This window comes from Ambystoma mexicanum, chromosome 5p, assembly GCF_040938575.1.
Source record: "Ambystoma mexicanum isolate Mex_15411 chromosome 5p, UKY_AmexF1_1, whole genome shotgun sequence".
Lineage (NCBI taxonomy): Eukaryota > Metazoa > Chordata > Amphibia > Caudata > Ambystomatidae > Ambystoma > Ambystoma mexicanum.
In genome coordinates, this window is record NC_090930.1 from 740394072 (window position 1) to 740412942 (window position 18871).

Consider the following 18871-nt stretch of genomic DNA (forward strand, 5'->3'; position numbering starts at 1 on the left):
TATACACCTGGAACTCCTGTCAATAGCAACAGTCGGCAGCTGGGTTGCCAGACATTTCGTCGAAAAAAATTTGTCGACAGGACAATTGGTCGAAACCATTTGGTCGAAAACCAAATGGTCGAATTGCTTTGTTTTTTATTTTCACATTTTTTTTGGGGGGGGGTTTGGGGGGGTCCCCCCAACCCCCTTTTTTTCTAAAAACCCCTTTTTTTCCCTAAACTACAACCTAAAATATATATATATAAATAAATAAAAAAATCGACCATTTGGCTTTCGACCAAATTACGTCGACCAAATGTCTTTCGACGAAATGTCCGGACAGCGGCAGCTGGTCTGTGTCAGTAATGGCAATTTGATTTTGCCATTTTCACAACTCCCTAATAAATGAACAAAATGTTCCATTTGTAGGCACAGTTACATGCTATGGTATGTATACCATGCTTAATAACCACCATAGGAGGCTCAGAGCACGATCCGCATTCTTACGTACAAAACATGTAAGGAAATAATCAGATCTTTTGCTCTGCAGGAGTCAGGCTTCTTTAAAGCCTGACAAAGTGGCAGAGTGCCATTGTAAACTGAGGCATGATGAAACCATGCCCAAGAACCCAGGCAGGTTAAACCCTTCCACTCATGCCCCTAGGCCCCAGACAGGGCAGCTGGCATGGATTATGGACACTTTTAACATAGGGTGGTTTTTCAACCTTATCTCCTCTGGGAGCAAAGGGCTGGACAGGGTTTCCTGTACGTTTTTGAGGTTCGCAGGGATCTATGTGTGGATGTTTCTTGGTGTGAAAAGCATGACACCTTTTGGGGTGACACCAGGCTCTTCTGGGAGTTAATTTGCATAATCTCTACTTTCTATTTTATGTGACATGGGCTGCAGTTACATTGTTCTGTTAGTAGAGGGCAACACACAGGTCATAGTTCCAAACAGGGGTGCACAGTCTGCTTGCTAGCTTACATTTACAGTTCTATTTGGGATTCACCGCCTTTTCATAAACTGAGTACTCTTCCGGAGTATTTCTAACTTATGTAGGTGTTTTGGGGGTGTTACGTGCCTTTGTATGACTGCTGCAAACCACTTGATATTAGACATTGATTGGAAACGACATAAAAAATCCTGACACATATTGTAAGCGGACATAAAATGACCTATATTAGCTAATATAAGTAAACAGACATCACTCCCCCCTCCCCACAAAAAGGGATGTATGCGTACACAAAAAATAAAAATGAAAAACAAGAAACTACTGCAGTTAAAATCTAAAAATGTAAATTCAGTTACATGATCATGACTCGGAAGGGGAAGTTAAAAAGTAAAAAAACACACGGTAGGAGAGAGGTTAGCTTTACATGCCATGAGGGAGGAAGAGGTCTTCCAAGCACTGTTGTGTATGTTGGTCAATCCCTCTGAAACGCAAAAGGGATGTGCACATAGAAATCAAAGCAGAGTCATCCAGAGAGACTATTTAATTCTTTTTTTTTCAAATTCTCAAAAGGAAGCTGCTATCAAATTGAACTATTCATCACAGCCACTGCTAGGAAATCTATGTGCATAAAATGACAATACACCCAAAGGAAAACAAAATATAGCTATAACATGTCAGATTACTAAATTCAGAGTCCAGCCTACTAACCATTAGACCATGGAACCTAAATACTTCCGCAAATGCTGAACTTCATTATGCCAAAAGAGAGGCAGTCAGAAACAATATTTAATATTGCTTAATCATATGCCTCAAGAGGAAGAATTTGATCTACATGCTCTATAAAGCACAGAGATTGCTATAGCACAACGTCAATCGACAACATCGCTGTGTTTGTATGATATCAGTCAATTGGGACTATGAATCTGTAAAAATTGTAAATGTGCTCTATATTGCCATTTCTGATTCATCGCTCTCAGGTGCATCTTGCAAGGGTTCCATGGTGTAATGGTTAGCACTTTGGACTTTGAATCCAACGATCCGAGTTCAAGTCTCGGTGGGACCGTTATCTTGCTCTTACACTCCATTTTCTAATTTCTCAAATTACAATTCAACAGAGTTAATATTCAGAAGTTCAGTCGACTCTCTCTGCACGACATTACATTTAAATGCACTTTGGTGCCTGATACCAATACAGTGATGCAACTACATATCGTTAATGTACAATCCCTAAGGTCAATCAGAGTGGGCACCCAGATATCTCTCAGAAACATTTTCCACAGATGAATAATGTCCAACCTTAACTCTATGAAAAGAAAAAATGTACACACTATGTGCAGTAGATTCTCTGCTCACTGGAACATGCAGAAACAACATTGATGTGAAAAGATTGGAAAAAGCCCTATTTTATTAACATTAAAAAATGTTATACAATTATTTTGGTGAATCATATTCACTTTCACAATCATTCCTATGTTTCAAGCAATTTGATGGTCTTATTAAATGTGTAAAAAATGTAATTCTTTGAGTTGACAAACTGTATGGAGAGCAAACTTTTTATAACTTACAAGAGTTATGAGTTCTAGAAAGTAGTGCATTTACTGATCAAGTGCCCTTGTTTAAATGTACTTACTTTATTTGGATCACACCTTTCTCGAAAGAAGAAATAAACTCTAAATTATCAGGAAACAATTCAACTGATTTTAGGGGCCTCCTGGGCTTTCAATGTAAATCGCTGAGATCAAAAGCCAGTTTAATAGCCATTATACCTTGGAGCTTTGGAGATATGAGAGTGGGCAGTTTCTTTGTGGGAAAAGAGAGTCATCCCCAGAAACTATTAATATTCTTTGGTCAAAGACGACTGCCATCAAAGTGGGCTGTAAAGCAAAGCTATTGCTGTTATATCTATCTGCAAATGAAAGGCAACTCTAAAAGAGAAGCAGCCCCAAGGTCCCACCGAGACTTGAACTCGGATCGCTGGATTCAGAGTCCAGAGTGCTAACCATTACACCATGGAACCCACATATTCAGTAGCCTGATGCACTTCATTCTGGAAAAACAGAGCACATCAGAGAAAATATGTAATATTCCTATATCATTAGACTCCAGAGGAAGAATTTGATCCAAATGAGACATGAAGCCAATACTTTGCGATTGCACAGCATCCAACAGCAACAGTGCTGCTTCGATATAATATCAGTAAACGGTTACTATAGGTCAGTAAAAATCTTGACTGTGCCCTATATTCTCATTGCCCTTATGAAGCTCTGCTCAACAAGGGTTCCATGGTGTAATGGTTAGCACTTTGGACTTTGAATCCAGCGATCCAAGTTCAAGTCTCGGTGGAACCTCTCTCTTGCTCTAACACACTTTGTCTCCTTGTTGTCTTAAATTATAGGCCAAAGATAGTAATATTCATAAGGTTAGTGGTGTAGGGTATTCATTTTCGCTCTCACTCTCTGGCATAACTTTTCATAAAAATCCACTTTTGTGCCTAGCACCTTAACCTTTATGCATTTTTTTAAAATGTATGAACAGTGAGGTCATTCTGAGTCGATGGGCAGATCTGCATCGGAAACATACATAAAAGATTTGAAATTTTCAAACTTAACTCAATGTTAAGAAACATGCTCAATCTGTGACCCAATGGATTCTCTTTTTACTTGAAGATGCAGCAACAACATTAATAATACCATTTTGGGAAAAGCAGCTCTATTGTATCGCCATTCTCTTTCAAAATTGTTAAAGGGTTAATCCTATGAAAAGCGACCACATTCAGAATCAATGATATTAATCAAGCGTCTTAACAGTCTTTACATGTTTGTAAAATGAAGGTATCAGTTTGAGATGAAAAATAGAACGAAGAACACACTTTTCTTAATTCACAAAAGGCCTGAGGTGTATAAATACTGTTTGTACCGACCAAGGGCCCATTCGTGAATGTACTTACTTTAGTTGGATCATACCTTTCTTCAAAGAAGACATCCACAATAAACGATAAGGGAAAGGTTCGACTGATGGTAAACTCTTACAGAGATTTGAATGCAAATTATTGGATTCAACCTCCAGGGTGCTACCATTACACCATGGGTCTTTCACACCACAGAAAGTGGTGGGTTTCATTGTGGCTAAAGAGCGTCATCCATGGAAAATCTTTCTTTTTTCAAATGCACCCAGGGAATAATGCTATGAAAGTGGGCGGCACATCAGCGTCATTGCTATTAAAACAAGACACTGAGAGGAAAACAAACACAGTAATTCCCAAGGTCCCACCGAGATTTGAACTCGGATCGCTGGATTCAGAGTCCAGAGTGCTAACCATTACACCATGGAACCTACATACTTAGTGACATGATGAACGTCATTGCAGCAAAAAAAGAGCCTTTTAGAGAATGTATGCAATATTCTTTTATCTTATGCCTCCAGAGGAAGAATCCTATCCAAATGAGCTGTAAAGCAAAGAGTTTGCTATTGCGCAACAACCAACTAAACAGTTCCACATTTGCATAATATCCGTGGGCTAGGAATATGAGTTTGTTAAAATGATGCATGAGATCTCGATTCTCATTTCTGTTACAACTCTGTCAGGTTGCACCAGCAAGGGGCCCATGGTGTAATGGTTAGCAAAGAACATTACTGAAGGGCCCCTCGGCCAGCCAGAAAGCCAAAATGGAGAGAACGGGCATGAACTGGTTGTGAATGAGCTTCAAAATGCGTTCACAGGTAATTGAACTGGTGATCTCCTCAGTTTATACACCTGGAACTCCTGTCAATAGCAACAGTCGGCAGCTGGGTTGCCAGACATTTCGTCGAAAAAAATTTGTCGACAGGACAATTGGTCGAAACCATTTGGTCGAAAACCAAATGGTCGAATTGCTTTGTTTTTTATTTTCACATTTTTTTTGGGGGGGGGTTTGGGGGGGTCCCCCCAACCCCCTTTTTTTCTAAAAACCCCTTTTTTTCCCTAAACTACAACCTAAAATATATATATATAAATAAATAAAAAAATCGACCATTTGGCTTTCGACCAAATTACGTCGACCAAATGTCTTTCGACGAAATGTCCGGACAGCGGCAGCTGGTCTGTGTCAGTAATGGCAATTTGATTTTGCCATTTTCACAACTCCCTAATAAATGAACAAAATGTTCCATTTGTAGGCACAGTTACATGCTATGGTATGTATACCATGCTTAATAACCACCATAGGAGGCTCAGAGCACCATCCGCATTCTTACGTACAAAACATGTAAGGAAATAATCAGATCTTTTGCTCTGCAGGAGTCAGGCTTCTTTAAAGCCTGACAAAGTGGCAGAGTGCCATTGTAAACTGAGGCATGATGAAACCATGCCCAAGAACCCAGGCAGGTTAAACCCTTCCACTCATGCCCCTAGGCCCCAGACAGGGCAGCTGGCATGGATTATGGACACTTTTAACATAGGGTGGTTTTTCAACCTTATCTCCTCTGGGAGCAAAGCGCTGGACAGGGTTTCCTGTACGTTTTTGAGGTTCGCAGGGATCTATGTGTGGATGTTTCTTGGTGTGAAAAGCATGACACCTTTTGGGGTGACACCAGGCTCTTCTGGGAGTTAATTTGCATAATCTCTACTTTCTATTTTATGTGACATGGGCTGCAGTTACATTGTTCTGTTAATAGCGGGCAACACACAGGTCATAGTTCCAAACAGGGGTGCACAGTCTGCTTGCTAGCTTACATTTACAGTTCTATTTGGGATTCACCGCCTTTTCATAAACTGAGTACTCTTCCGGAGTATTTCTAACTTATGTAGGTGTTTTGGGGGTGTTACGTGCCTTTGTATGACTGCTGCAAACCACTTGATATTAGACATTGATTGGAAACGACATAAAAAATCCTGACACATATTGTAAGCGGACATAAAATGACCTATATTAGCTAATATAAGTAAACAGACATCACTCCCCCCTCCCCACAAAAAGGGATGTATGCGTACACAAAAAATAAAAATGAAAAACAAGAAACTACTGCAGTTAAAATCTAAAAATGTAAATTCAGTTACATGATCATGACTCGGAAGGGGAAGTTAAAAAGTAAAAAAACACACGGTAGGAGAGAGGTTAGCTTTACATGCCATGAGGGAGGAAGAGGTCTTCCAAGCACTGTTGTGTATGTTGGTCAATCCCTCTGAAACGCAAAAGGGATGTGCACATAGAAATCAAAGCAGAGTCATCCAGAGAGACTATTTAATTCTTTTTTTTTCAAATTCTCAAAAGGAAGCTGCTATCAAATTGAACTATTCATCACAGCCACTGCTAGGAAATCTATGTGCATAAAATGACAATACACCCAAAGGAAAACAAAATATAGCTATAACATGTCAGATTACTAAATTCAGAGTCCAGCCTACTAACCATTAGACCATGGAACCTAAATACTTCCGCAAATGCTGAACTTCATTATGCCAAAACAGAGGCAGTCAGAAACAATATTTAATATTGCTTAATCATATGCCTCAAGAGGAAGAATTTGATCTACATGCTCTATAAAGCACAGAGATTGCTATAGCACAACGTCAATCGACAACATCGCTGTGTTTGTATGATATCAGTCAATTGGGACTATGAATCTGTAAAAATTGTAAATGTGCTCTATATTGCCATTTCTGATTCATCGCTCTCAGGTGCATCTTGCAAGGGTTCCATGGTGTAATGGTTAGCACTTTGGACTTTGAATCCAACGATCCGAGTTCAAGTCTCGGTGGGACCGTTATCTTGCTCTTACACTCCATTTTCTAATTTCTCAAATTACAATTCAACAGAGTTAATATTCAGAAGTTCAGTCGACTCTCTCTGCACGACATTACATTTAAATGCACTTTGGTGCCTGATACCAATACAGTGATGCAACTACATATCGTTAATGTACAATCCCTAAGGTCAATCAGAGTGGGCACCCAGATATCTCTCAGAAACATTTTCCACAGATGAATAATGTCCAACCTTAACTCTATGAAAAGAAAAAATGTACACACTATGTGCAGTAGATTCTCTGCTCACTGGAACATGCAGAAACAACATTGATGTGAAAAGATTGGAAAAAGCCCTATTTTATTAACATTAAAAAATGTTATACAATTATTTTGGTGAATCATATTCACTTTCACAATCATTCCTATGTTTCAAGCAATTTGATGGTCTTATTAAATGTGTAAAAAATGTAATTCTTTGAGTTGACAAACTGTATGGAGAGCAAACTTTTTATAACTTACAAGAGTTATGAGTTCTAGAAAGTAGTGCATTTACTGATCAAGTGCCCTTGTTTAAATGTACTTACTTTATTTGGATCACACCTTTCTCGAAAGAAGAAATAAACTCTAAATTATCAGGAAACAATTCAACTGATTTTAGGGGCCTCCTGGGCTTTCAATGTAAATCGCTGAGATCAAAAGCCAGTTTAATAGCCATTATACCTTGGAGCTTTGGAGATATGAGAGTGGGCAGTTTCTTTGTGGCAAAAGAGAGTCATCCCCAGAAACTATTAATATTCTTTGGTCAAAGACGACTGCCATCAAAGTGGGCTGTAAAGCAAAGCTATTGCTGTTATATCTATCTGCAAATGAAAGGCAACTCTAAAAGAGAAGCAGCCCCAAGGTCCCACCGAGACTTGAACTCGGATCGCTGGATTCAGAGTCCAGAGTGCTAACCATTACACCATGGAACCCACATATTCAGTAGCCTGATGCACTTCATTCTGGAAAAACAGAGCACATCAGAGAAAATATGTAATATTCCTATATCATTAGACTCCAGAGGAAGAATTTGATCCAAATGAGACATGAAGCCAATACTTTGCGATTGCACAGCATCCAACAGCAACAGTGCTGCTTCGATATAATATCAGTAAACGGTTACTATAGGTCAGTAAAAACCTTGACTGTGCCCTATATTCTCATTGCCCTTATGAAGCTCTGCTCAACAAGGGTTCCATGGTGTAATGGTTAGCACTTTGGACTTTGAATCCAGCGATCCGAGTTCAAGTCTCGGTGGAACCTCTCTCTTGCTCTAACACACTTTGTCTCCTTGTTGTCTTAAATTATAGGCCAAAGATAGTAATATTCATAAGGTTAGTGGTGTAGGGTATTCATTTTCGCTCTCACTCTCTGGCATAACTTTTCATAAAAATCCACTTTTGTGCCTAGCACCTTAACCTTTATGCATTTTTTTTAAATGTATGAACAGTGAGGTCATTCTGAGTCGATGGGCAGATCTGCATCGGAAACATACATAAAAGATTTGAAATTTTCAAACTTAACTCAATGTTAAGAAACATGCTCAATCTGTGACCCAATGGATTCTCTTTTTACTTGAAGATGCAGCAACAACATTAATAATACCATTTTGGGAAAAGCAGCTCTATTGTATCGCCATTCTCTTTCAAAATTGTTAAAGGGTTAATCCTATGAAAAGCGACCACATTCAGAATCAATGATAGTAATCAAGCGTCTTAACAGTCTTTACATGTTTGTAAAATGAAGGTATCAGTTTGAGATGAAAAATAGAACGAAGAACACACTTTTCTTAATTCACAAAAGGCCTGAGGTGTATAAATACTGTTTGTACCGACCAAGGGCCCATTCGTGAATTTACTTACTTTAGTTGGATCATACCTTTCTTCAAAGAAGACATCCACAATAAACGATAAGGGAAAGGTTCGACTGATGGTAAACTCTTACAGAGATTTGAATGCAAATTATTGGATTCAACCTCCAGGGTGCTACCATCACACCATGGGTCTTTCACACCACAGAAAGTGGTGGGTTTCATTGTGGCTAAAGAGCGTCATCCATGGAAAATCTTTCTTTTTTCAAATGCACCCAGGGAATAATGCTATGAAAGTGGGCGACACAGCAGCGTCATTGCTATTAAAACAAGACACTGAGAGGAAAACAAACACAGTAATTCCCAAGGTCCCACCGAGATTTGAACTCGGATCGCTGGATTCAGAGTCCAGAGTGCTAACCATTACACCATGGAACCTACATACTTAGTGACATGATGAACGTCATTGCAGCAAAAAAAGAGCCTTTTAGAGAATGTATGCAATATTCTTTTATCTTATGCCTCCAGAGGAAGAATCCTATCCAAATGAGCTGTAAAGCAAAGAGTTTGCTATTGCGCAACAACCAACTAAACAGTTCCACATTTGCATAATATCCGTGGGCTAGGAATATGAGTTTGTTAAAATGATGCATGAGATCTCGATTCTCATTTCTGTTACAACTCTGTCAGGTTGCACCAGCAAGGGGCCCATGGTGTAATGGTTAGCAAAGAACATTACTGAAGGGCCCCTCGGCCAGCCAGAAAGCCAAAATGGAGAGAACGGGCATGAACTGGTTGTGAAGGAGCTTCAAAATGCGTTCACAGGTAATTGAACTGGTGATCTCCTCAGTTTATACACCTGGAACTCCTGTCAATAGCAACAGTCGGCAGCTGGGTTGCCAGACATTTCGTCGAAAAAAATTTGTCGACAGGACAATTGGTCGAAACCATTTGGTCGAAAACCAAATGGTCGAATTGCTTTGTTTTTTATTTTCACATTTTTTTTGGGGGGGGTTTGGGGGGTCCCCCCAACCCCCTTTTTTTCCGTAAACTACAACCTAAAAAATATATATATAAATAAATAAAAAAATCGACCATTTGGCTTTCGACCAAATTACGTCGACCAAATGTCTTTCGACGAAATGTCTTTCGACGAAATGTCCGGACAGCGGCAGCTGGTCTGTGTCAGTAATGGCAATTTGATTTTGCCATTTTCACAACTCCCTAATAAATGAACAAAATGTTCCATTTGTAGGCACAGTTACATGCTATGGTATGTATACCATGCTTAATAACAACCATAGGAGGCTCAGAGCACCATCCGCATTCTTACGTACAAAACATGTAAGGAAATAATCAGATCTTTTGCTCTGCAGAAGTCAGGCTTCTTTAAAGCCTGACAAAGTGGCAGAGTGCCATTGTAAACTGAGGCATGATGAAACCATGCCCAAGAACCCAGGCAGGTTAAACCCTTCCACTCATGCCCCTAGGCCCCGAATGGCCACGAACGGCCAGGTTCTAGAGACAGGGCAGCTGGCATGGATTATGGACACTTTTAACATAGGGTGGTTTTTCAACCTTATCTCCTCTGGGAGCAAAGCGCTGGACTGGGTTTCCTGTACGTTTTTGAGGTTCGCAGGGATCTATGTGTGGATGTTTCTTGGTGTGAAAAGCATGACACCTTTTGGGGTGACACCAGGCTCTTCTGGGAGTTAATTTGCATAATCTCTACTTTCTATTTTATGTGACATGGGCTGCAGTTACATTGTTCTGTTAATAGAGGGCAACACACAGGTCATAGTTCCAAACAGGGGTGCACAGTCTGCTTGCTAGCTTACATTTACAGTTCTATTTGGGATTCACCGCCTTTTCATAAACTGAGTACTCTTCCGGAGTATTTCTAACTTATGTAGGTGTTTTGGGGGTGTTACGTGCCTTTGTATGACTGCTGCAAACCACTTGATATTAGACATTGATTGGAAACGACATAAAAAATCCTGACACATATTGTAAACGGACATAAAATGACCTATATTAGCTAATATAAGTAAACAGACATCACTCCCCCCTCCCCACAAAAAGGGATGTATGCGTACACAAAAAATAAAAATGAAAAACAAGCAACTACTGCAGTTAAAATCTAAAAATGTAAATTCAGTTACATGATCATGACTCGGAAGGGGAAGTTAAAAAGTAAAAAAACACACGGTAGGAGAGAGGTTAGCTTTACATGCCATGAGGGAGGAAGAGGTCTTCCAAGCACTGTTGTGTATGTTGGTCAATCCCTCTGAAACGCAAAAGGGATGTGCACATAGAAATCAAAGCAGAGTCATCCAGAGAGACTATTTAATTCTTTTTTTTTCAAATTCTCAAAAGGAAGCTGCTATCAAATTGAACTATTCATCACAGCCACTGCTAGGAAATCTATGTGCATAAAATGACAATACACCCAAAGGAAAACAAAATATAGCTATAACATGTCAGATTACTAAATTCAGAGTCCAGCCTACTAACCATTAGACCATGGAACCTAAATACTTCCGCAAATGCTGAACTTCATTATGCCAAAACAGAGGCAGTCAGAAACAATATTTAATATTGCTTAATCATATGCCTCAAGAGGAAGAATTTGATCTACATGCTCTATAAAGCACAGAGATTGCTATAGCACAACGTCAATCGACAACATCGCTGTGTTTGTATGATATCAGTCAATTGGGACTATGAATCTGTAAAAATTGTAAATGTGCTCTATATTGCCATTTCTGATTCATCGCTCTCAGGTGCATCTTGCAAGGGTTCCATGGTGTAATGGTTAGCACTTTGGACTTTGAATCCAACGATCCGAGTTCAAGTCTCGGTGGGACCGTTATCTTGCTCTTACACTCCATTTTCTAATTTCTCAAATTACAATTCAACAGAGTTAATATTCAGAAGTTCAGTCGACTCTCTCTGCACGACATTACATTTAAATGCACTTTGGTGCCTGATACCAATACAGTGATGCAACTACATATCGTTAATGTACAATCCCTAAGGTCAATCAGAGTGGGCACCCAGATATCTCTCAGAAACATTTTCCACAGATGAATAATGTCCAACCTTAACTCTATGAAAAGAAAAATGTACACACTATGTGCAGTAGATTCTCTGCTCACTGGAACATGCAGAAACAACATTGATGTGAAAAGATTGGAAAAAGCCCTATTTTATTAACATTAAAAAATGTTATACAATTATTTTGGTGAATCATATTCACTTTCACAATCATTCCTATGTTTCAAGCAATTTGATGGTCTTATTAAATGTGTAAAAAATGTAATTCTTTGAGTTGACAAACTGTATGGAGAGCAAACTTTTTATAACTTACAAGAGTTATGAGTTCTAGAAAGTAGTGCATTTACTGATCAAGTGCCCTTGTTTAAATGTACTTACTTTATTTGGATCACACCTTTCTCGAAAGAAGAAATAAACTCTAAATTATCAGGAAACAATTCAACTGATTTTAGGGGCCTCCTGGGCTTTCAATGCAAATCGCTGAGATCAAAAGCCAGTTTAATAGCCATTATACCTTGGAGCTTTGGAGATATGAGAGTGGGCAGTTTCTTTGTGGCAAAAGAGAGTCATCCCCAGAAACTATTAATATTCTTTGGTCAAAGAAGACTGCCATCAAAGTGGGCTGTAAAGCAAAGCTATTGCTGTTATATCTATCTGCAAATGAAAGGCAACTCTAAAAGAGAAGCAGCCCCAAGGTCCCACCGAGACTTGAACTCGGATCGCTGGATTCAGAGTCCAGAGTGCTAACCATTACACCATGGAACCCACATATTCAGTAGCATGATGCACTTCATTCTGGAAAAACAGAGCACATCAGAGAAAATATGTAATATTCCTATATCATTAGACTCCAGAGGAAGAATTTGATCCAAATGAGACATGAAGCCAATACTTTGCGATTGCACAGCATCCAACAGCAACAGTGCTGCTTCGATATAATATCAGTAAACGGTTACTATAGGTCAGTAAAAATCTTGACTGTGCCCTATATTCTCATTGCCCTTATGAAGCTCTGCTCAACAAGGGTTCCATGGTGTAATGGTTAGCACTTTGGACTTTGAATCCAGCGATCGGAGTTCAAGTCTCGGTGGAACCTCTCTCTTGCTCTAACACACTTTGTCTCCTTGTTGTCTTAAATTATAGGCCAAAGATAGTAATATTCATAAGGTTAGTGGTGTAGGGTATTCATTTTCGCTCTCACTCTCTGGCATAACTTTTCATAAAAATCCACTTTTGTGCCTAGCACCTTAACCTTTATGCATTTTTTTAAAATGTATGAACAGTGAGGTCATTCTGAGTCGATGGGCAGATCTGCATCAGAAACATACATAAAAGATTTGAAATTTTCAAACTTAACTCAATGTTAAGAAACATGCTCAATCTGTGACCCAATGGATTCTCTTTTTACTTGAAGATGCAGCAACAACATTAATAATACCATTTTGGGAAAAGCAGCTCTATTGTATCGCCAGTCTCTTTCAAAATTGTTAAAGGGTTAATCCTATGAAAAGCGACCACATTCAGAATCAATGATATTAATCAAGCGTCTTAACAGTCTTTACATGTTTGTAAAATGAAGGTATCAGTTTGAGATGAAAAATAGAACGAAGAACACACTTTTCTTAATTCACAAAAAGCCTGAGGTGTATAAATACTGTTTGTACCGACCAAGGGCCCATTCGTGAATGTACTTACTTTAGTTGGATCATACCTTTCTTCAAAGAAGACATCCACAATAAACGATAAGGGAAAGGTTCGACTGATGGTAAACTCTTACAGAGATTTGAATGCAAATTATTGGATTCAACCTCCAGGGTGCTACCATTACACCATGGGTCTTTCACACCACAGAAAGTGGTGGGTTTCATTGTGGCTAAAGAGCGTCATCCATAGAAAATCTTTTTATTTTTTCAAATGCACCCAGGGAATAAAGCTATGAAAGTGGGCGACACATCAGCGTCATTGCTATTAAAACAAGACACTGAGAGGAAAACAAACACAGTAATTCCCAAGGTCCCACCGAGATTTGAACTCGGATCGCTGGATTCAGAGTCCAGAGTGCTAACCATTACACCATGGAACCTACATACTTAGTGACATGATGAACGTCATTGCAGCAAAAAAAGAGCCTTTTAGAGAATGTATGCAATATTCTTTTATCTTATGCCTCCAGAGGAAGAATCCTATCCAAATGAGCTGTAAAGCAAAGAGTTTGCTATTGCGCAACAACCAACTAAACAGTTCCACATTTGCATAATATCCGTGGGCTAGGAATATGAGTTTGTTAAAATGATGCATGAGATCTCGATTCTCATTTCTGTTACAACTCTGTCAGGTTGCACCAGCAAGGGGCCCATGGTGTAATGGTTAGCAAAGAACATTACTGAAGGGCCCCTCGGCCAGCCAGAAAGCCAAAATGGAGAGAACGGGCATGAACTGGTTGTGAATGAGCTTCAAAATGCGTTCACAGGTAATTGAACTGGTGATCTCCTCAGTTTATACACCTGGAACTCCTGTCAATAGCAACAGTCGGCAGCTGGGTTGCCAGACATTTCGTCGAAAAAAATTTGTCGACAGGACAATTGGTCGAAACCATTTGGTCGAAAACCAAATGGTCGAATTGCTTTGTTTTTTATTTTCACATTTTTTTGAGGGGGGGTTTGGGGGGGTCCCCCCAACCCCCTTTTTTTCTAAAAACCCCTTTTTTTCCCTAAACTACAACCTAAAATATATATATATAAATAAATAAAAAAATCGACCATTTGGCTTTCGACCAAATTACGTCGACCAAATGTCTTTCGACGAAATGTCCGGACAGCGGCAGCTGGTCTGTGTCAGTAATGGCAATTTGATTTTGCCATTTTCACAACTCCCTAATAAATGAACAAAATGTTCCATTTGTAGGCACAGTTACATGCTATGGTATGTATACCATGCTTAATAACCACCATAGGAGGCTCAGAGCACCATCCGCATTCTTACGTACAAAACATGTGAGGAAATAATCAGATCTTTTGCTCTGCAGGAGTCAGGCTTCTTTAAAGCCTGACAAAGTGGCAGAGTGCCATTGTAAACTGAGGCATGATGAAACCATGCCCAAGAACCCAGGCAGGTTAAACCCTTCCACTCATGCCCCTCGGCCCCAGACAGGGCAGCTGGCATGGATTATGGACACTTTTAACATAGGGTGGTTTTTCAACCTTATCTCCTCTGGGAGCAAAGCGCTGGACAGGGTTTCCTGTACGTTTTTGAGGTTCGCAGGGATCTATGTGTGGATGTTTCTTGGTGTGAAAAGCATGACACCTTTTGGGGTGACACCAGGCTCTTCTGGGAGTTAATTTGCATAATCTCTACTTTCTATTTTATGTGACATGGGCTGCAGTTACATTGTTCTGTTAATAGAGGGCAACACACAGGTCATAGTTCCAAACAGGGGTGCACAGTCTGCTTGCTAGCTTACATTTACAGTTCTATTTGGGATTCACCGCCTTTTCATAAACTGAGTACTCTTCCGGAGTATTTCTAACTTATGTAGGTGTTTTGGGGGTGTTACGTGCCTTTGTATGACTGCTGCAAACCACTTGATATTAGACATTGATTGGAAACGACATAAAAAATCCTGACACATATTGTAAGCGGACATAAAATGACCTATATTAGCTAATATAAGTAAACAGACATCACTCCCCCCTCCCCACAAAAAGGGATGTATGCGTACACAAAAAATAAAAATGAAAAACAAGCAACTACTGCAGTTAAAATCTAAAAATGTAAATTCAGTTACATGATCATGACTCGGAAGGGGAAGTTAAAAAGTAAAAAAACACACGGTAGGAGAGAGGTTAGCTTTACATGCCATGAGGGAGGAAGAGGTCTTCCAAGCACTGTTGTGTATGTTGGTCAATCCCTCTGAAACGCAAAAGGGATGTGCACATAGAAATCAAAGCAGAGTCATCCAGAGAGACTATTTAATTCTTTTTTTTTCAAATTCTCAAAAGGAAGCTGCTATCAAATTGAACTATTCATCACAGCCACTGCTAGGAAATCTATGTGCATAAAATGACAATACACCCAAAGGAAAACAAAATATAGCTATAACATGTCAGATTACTAAATTCAGAGTCCAGCCTACTAACCATTAGACCATGGAACCTAAATACTTCCGCAAATGCTGAACTTCATTATGCCAAAACAGAGGCAGTCAGAAACAATATTTAATATTGCTTAATCATATGCCTCAAGAGGAAGAATTTGATCTACATGCTCTATAAAGCACAGAGATTGCTATAGCACAACGTCAATCGACAACATCGCTGTGTTTGTATGATATCAGTCAATTGGGACTATGAATCTGTAAAAATTGTAAATGTGCTCTATATTGCCATTTCTGATTCATCGCTCTCAGGTGCATCTTGCAAGGGTTCCATGGTGTAATGGTTAGCACTTTGGACTTTGAATCCAACGATCCGAGTTCAAGTCTCGGTGGGACCGTTATCTTGCTCTTACACTCCATTTTCTAATTTCTCAAATTACAATTCAACAGAGTTAATATTCAGAAGTTCAGTCGACTCTCTCTGCACGACATTACATTTAAATGCACTTTGGTGCCTGATACCAATACAGTGATGCAACTACATATCGTTAATGTACAATCCCTAAGGTCAATCAGAGTGGGCACCCAGATATCTCTCAGAAACATTTTCCACAGATGAATAATGTCCAACCTTAACTCTATGAAAAGAAAAATGTACACACTATGTGCAGTAGATTCTCTGCTCACTGGAACATGCAGAAACAACATTGATGTGAAAAGATTGGAAAAAGCCCTATTTTATTAACATTAAAAAATGTTATACGATTATTTTGGTGAATCATATTCACTTTCACAATCATTCCTATGTTTCAAGCAATTTGATGGTCTTATTAAATGTGTAAAAAATGTAATTCTTTGAGTTGACAAACTGTATGGAGAGCAAACTTTTTATAACTTACAAGAGTTATGAGTTCTAGAAAGTAGTGCATTTACTGATCAAGTGCCCTTGTTTAAATGTACTTACTTTATTTGGATCACACCTTTCTCGAAAGAAGAAATAAACTCTAAATTATCAGGAAACAATTCAACTGATTTTAGGGGCCTCCTGGGCTTTCAATGCAAATCGCTGAGATCAAAAGCCAGTTTAATAGCCATTATACCTTGGAGCTTTGGAGATATGAGAGTGGGCAGTTTCTTTGTGGCAAAAGAGAGTCATCCCCAGAAACTATTAATATTCTTTGGTCAAAGAAGACTGCCATCAAAGTGGGCTGTAAAGCAAAGCTATTGCTGTTATATCTATCTGCAAATGAAAGGCAACTCTAAAAGAGAAGCAGCCCCAAGGTCCCACCGAGACTTGAACTCGGATCGCTGGATTCAGAGTCCAGAGTGCTAACCATTACACCATGGAACCCACATATTCAGTAGCATGATGCACTTCATTCTGGAAAAACAGAGCACATCAGAGAAAATATGTAATATTCCTATATCATTAGACTCCAGAGGAAGAATTTGATCCAAATGAGACATGAAGCCAATACTTTGCGATTGCACAGCATCCAACAGCAACAGTGCTGCTTCGATATAATATCAGTAAACGGTTACTATAGGTCAGTAAAAATCTTGACTGTGCCCTATATTCTCATTGCCCTTATGAAGCTCTGCTCAACAAGGGTTCCATGGTGTAATGGTTAGCACTTTGGACTTTGAATCCAGCGATCCGAGTTCAAGTCTCGGTGGAACCTCTCTCTTGCTCTAACACACTTTGTCTCCTTGTTGTCTTAAATTATAGGCCAAAGATAGTAATATTCATAAGGTTAGTGGTGTAGGGTATTCATTTTCGCTCTCACTCTCTGGCATAACTTTTCATAAAAATCCACTTTTGTGCCTAGCACCTTAACCTTTATGCATTTTTTTAAAATGTATGAACAGTGAGGTCATTCTGAGTCGATGGGCAGATCTGCATCAGAAACATACATAAAAGATTTGAAATTTTCAAACTTAACTCAATGTTAAGAAACATGCTCAATCTGTGACCCAATGGATTCTCTTTTTACTTGAAGATGCAGCAACAACATTAATAATACCATTTTGGGAAAAGCAGCTCTATTGTATCGCCATTCTCTTTCAAAATTGTTAAAGGGTTAATCCTATGAAAAGCGACCACATTCAGAATCAATGATATTAATCAAGCGTCTTAACAGTCTTTACATGTTTGTAAAATGAAGGCATCAGTTTGAGATGAAAAATAGAACGAAGAACACACTTTTCTTAATTCACAAAAGGCCTGAGGTGTATAAATACTGTTTGTACCGACCAAGGGCCCATTCGTGAATGTACTTACTTTAGTTGGATCATACCTTTCTTCAAAGAAGACATCCACAATAAACGATAAGGGAAAGGTTCGACTGATGGTAAACTCTTACAGAGATTTGAATGCAAATTATTGGATTCAACCTCCAGGGTGCTACCATTACACCATGGGTCTTTCACACCACAGAAAGTGGTGGGTTTCATTGTGGCTAAAGAGCGTCATCCATGGAAAATCTTTCTTTTTTCAAATGCACCCAGGGAATAATGCTATGAAAGTGGGCGACACATCAGCGTCATTGCTATTAAAACAAGACACTGAGAGGAAAACAAACACAGTAATTCCCAAGGTCCCACCGAGATTTGAACTCGGATCGCTGGATTCAGAGTCCAGAGTGCTAACCATTACACCATGGAACCTACACACTTAGTGACATGATGAACGTCATTGCAGCAAAAAAAGAGCCTTTTAGAGAATGTATGCAATATTCTTTTATCTTATGCCTCCAGAGGAAGAATCCTATCCAAATGAGCTGTAAAGCAAAGAGTTTGCTATTGCGCAACAACCAACTAAACAGTTCCACATTTGCATAATATCCGTGGGCTAGGAATATGAGTTTGTTAAAATGATGCATGAGATCTCGATTCTCATTTCTGTTACAACTCTGTCAGGTTGCACCAGCAAGGGGCCCATGGTGTAATGGTTAGCAAAGAACATTACTGAAGGGCCCCTCGGCCAGCCAGAAAGCCAAAATGGAGAGAACGGGCATGAACTGGTTGTGAATGAGCTTCAAAATGCGTTCACAGGTAATTGAACTGGTGATCTCCTCAGTTTATACACCTGGAACTCCTGTCAATAGCAACAGTCGGCAGCTGGGTTGCCAGACATTTCGTCGAAAAAAATTTGTCGACAGGACAATTGGTCGAAACCATTTGGTCGAAAACCAAATGGTCGAATTGCTTTGTTT

The 18871-nt window shown here is 39.3% G+C and overlaps 16 non-coding genes across 16 annotated transcripts; 8 read left to right on the forward strand and 8 right to left on the reverse strand.

The window, feature by feature from the left end:
• The first annotated feature begins 1923 nt into the window (after nucleotides 1–1923).
• TRNAQ-UUG (transfer RNA glutamine (anticodon UUG)) lies at nucleotides 1924–1995 on the forward strand. Its single transcript has one exon. It is a non-coding gene; the product is annotated as a tRNA-Gln (tRNA).
• Nucleotides 1996–2877: 882 nt separating this feature from the next.
• On the reverse strand, nucleotides 2878–2949 carry TRNAQ-CUG (transfer RNA glutamine (anticodon CUG)). The gene has a single exon. It is a non-coding gene; the product is annotated as a tRNA-Gln (tRNA).
• Nucleotides 2950–3208: 259 nt separating this feature from the next.
• Nucleotides 3209–3280, forward strand: TRNAQ-UUG (transfer RNA glutamine (anticodon UUG)). The gene has a single exon. It is a non-coding gene; the product is annotated as a tRNA-Gln (tRNA).
• Nucleotides 3281–4193: 913 nt separating this feature from the next.
• TRNAQ-CUG (transfer RNA glutamine (anticodon CUG)) lies at nucleotides 4194–4265 on the reverse strand. The gene has a single exon. It is a non-coding gene; the product is annotated as a tRNA-Gln (tRNA).
• Nucleotides 4266–6602: 2337 nt separating this feature from the next.
• TRNAQ-UUG (transfer RNA glutamine (anticodon UUG)) lies at nucleotides 6603–6674 on the forward strand. The gene has a single exon. It is a non-coding gene; the product is annotated as a tRNA-Gln (tRNA).
• Nucleotides 6675–7556: 882 nt separating this feature from the next.
• On the reverse strand, nucleotides 7557–7628 carry TRNAQ-CUG (transfer RNA glutamine (anticodon CUG)). Its single transcript has one exon. It is a non-coding gene; the product is annotated as a tRNA-Gln (tRNA).
• A 259-nt stretch (nucleotides 7629–7887) lies between these two features.
• On the forward strand, nucleotides 7888–7959 carry TRNAQ-UUG (transfer RNA glutamine (anticodon UUG)). Its single transcript has one exon. It is a non-coding gene; the product is annotated as a tRNA-Gln (tRNA).
• A 913-nt stretch (nucleotides 7960–8872) lies between these two features.
• On the reverse strand, nucleotides 8873–8944 carry TRNAQ-CUG (transfer RNA glutamine (anticodon CUG)). The gene has a single exon. It is a non-coding gene; the product is annotated as a tRNA-Gln (tRNA).
• Nucleotides 8945–11303: 2359 nt separating this feature from the next.
• On the forward strand, nucleotides 11304–11375 carry TRNAQ-UUG (transfer RNA glutamine (anticodon UUG)). Its single transcript has one exon. It is a non-coding gene; the product is annotated as a tRNA-Gln (tRNA).
• Nucleotides 11376–12256: 881 nt separating this feature from the next.
• On the reverse strand, nucleotides 12257–12328 carry TRNAQ-CUG (transfer RNA glutamine (anticodon CUG)). The gene has a single exon. It is a non-coding gene; the product is annotated as a tRNA-Gln (tRNA).
• A 259-nt stretch (nucleotides 12329–12587) lies between these two features.
• Nucleotides 12588–12659, forward strand: TRNAQ-UUG (transfer RNA glutamine (anticodon UUG)). The gene has a single exon. It is a non-coding gene; the product is annotated as a tRNA-Gln (tRNA).
• Nucleotides 12660–13574: 915 nt separating this feature from the next.
• Nucleotides 13575–13646, reverse strand: TRNAQ-CUG (transfer RNA glutamine (anticodon CUG)). Its single transcript has one exon. It is a non-coding gene; the product is annotated as a tRNA-Gln (tRNA).
• A 2336-nt stretch (nucleotides 13647–15982) lies between these two features.
• On the forward strand, nucleotides 15983–16054 carry TRNAQ-UUG (transfer RNA glutamine (anticodon UUG)). Its single transcript has one exon. It is a non-coding gene; the product is annotated as a tRNA-Gln (tRNA).
• An 881-nt stretch (nucleotides 16055–16935) lies between these two features.
• Nucleotides 16936–17007, reverse strand: TRNAQ-CUG (transfer RNA glutamine (anticodon CUG)). The gene has a single exon. It is a non-coding gene; the product is annotated as a tRNA-Gln (tRNA).
• A 259-nt stretch (nucleotides 17008–17266) lies between these two features.
• Nucleotides 17267–17338, forward strand: TRNAQ-UUG (transfer RNA glutamine (anticodon UUG)). Its single transcript has one exon. It is a non-coding gene; the product is annotated as a tRNA-Gln (tRNA).
• A 913-nt stretch (nucleotides 17339–18251) lies between these two features.
• TRNAQ-CUG (transfer RNA glutamine (anticodon CUG)) lies at nucleotides 18252–18323 on the reverse strand. The gene has a single exon. It is a non-coding gene; the product is annotated as a tRNA-Gln (tRNA).
• Between the last annotated feature and the right edge of the window lie 548 nt (nucleotides 18324–18871).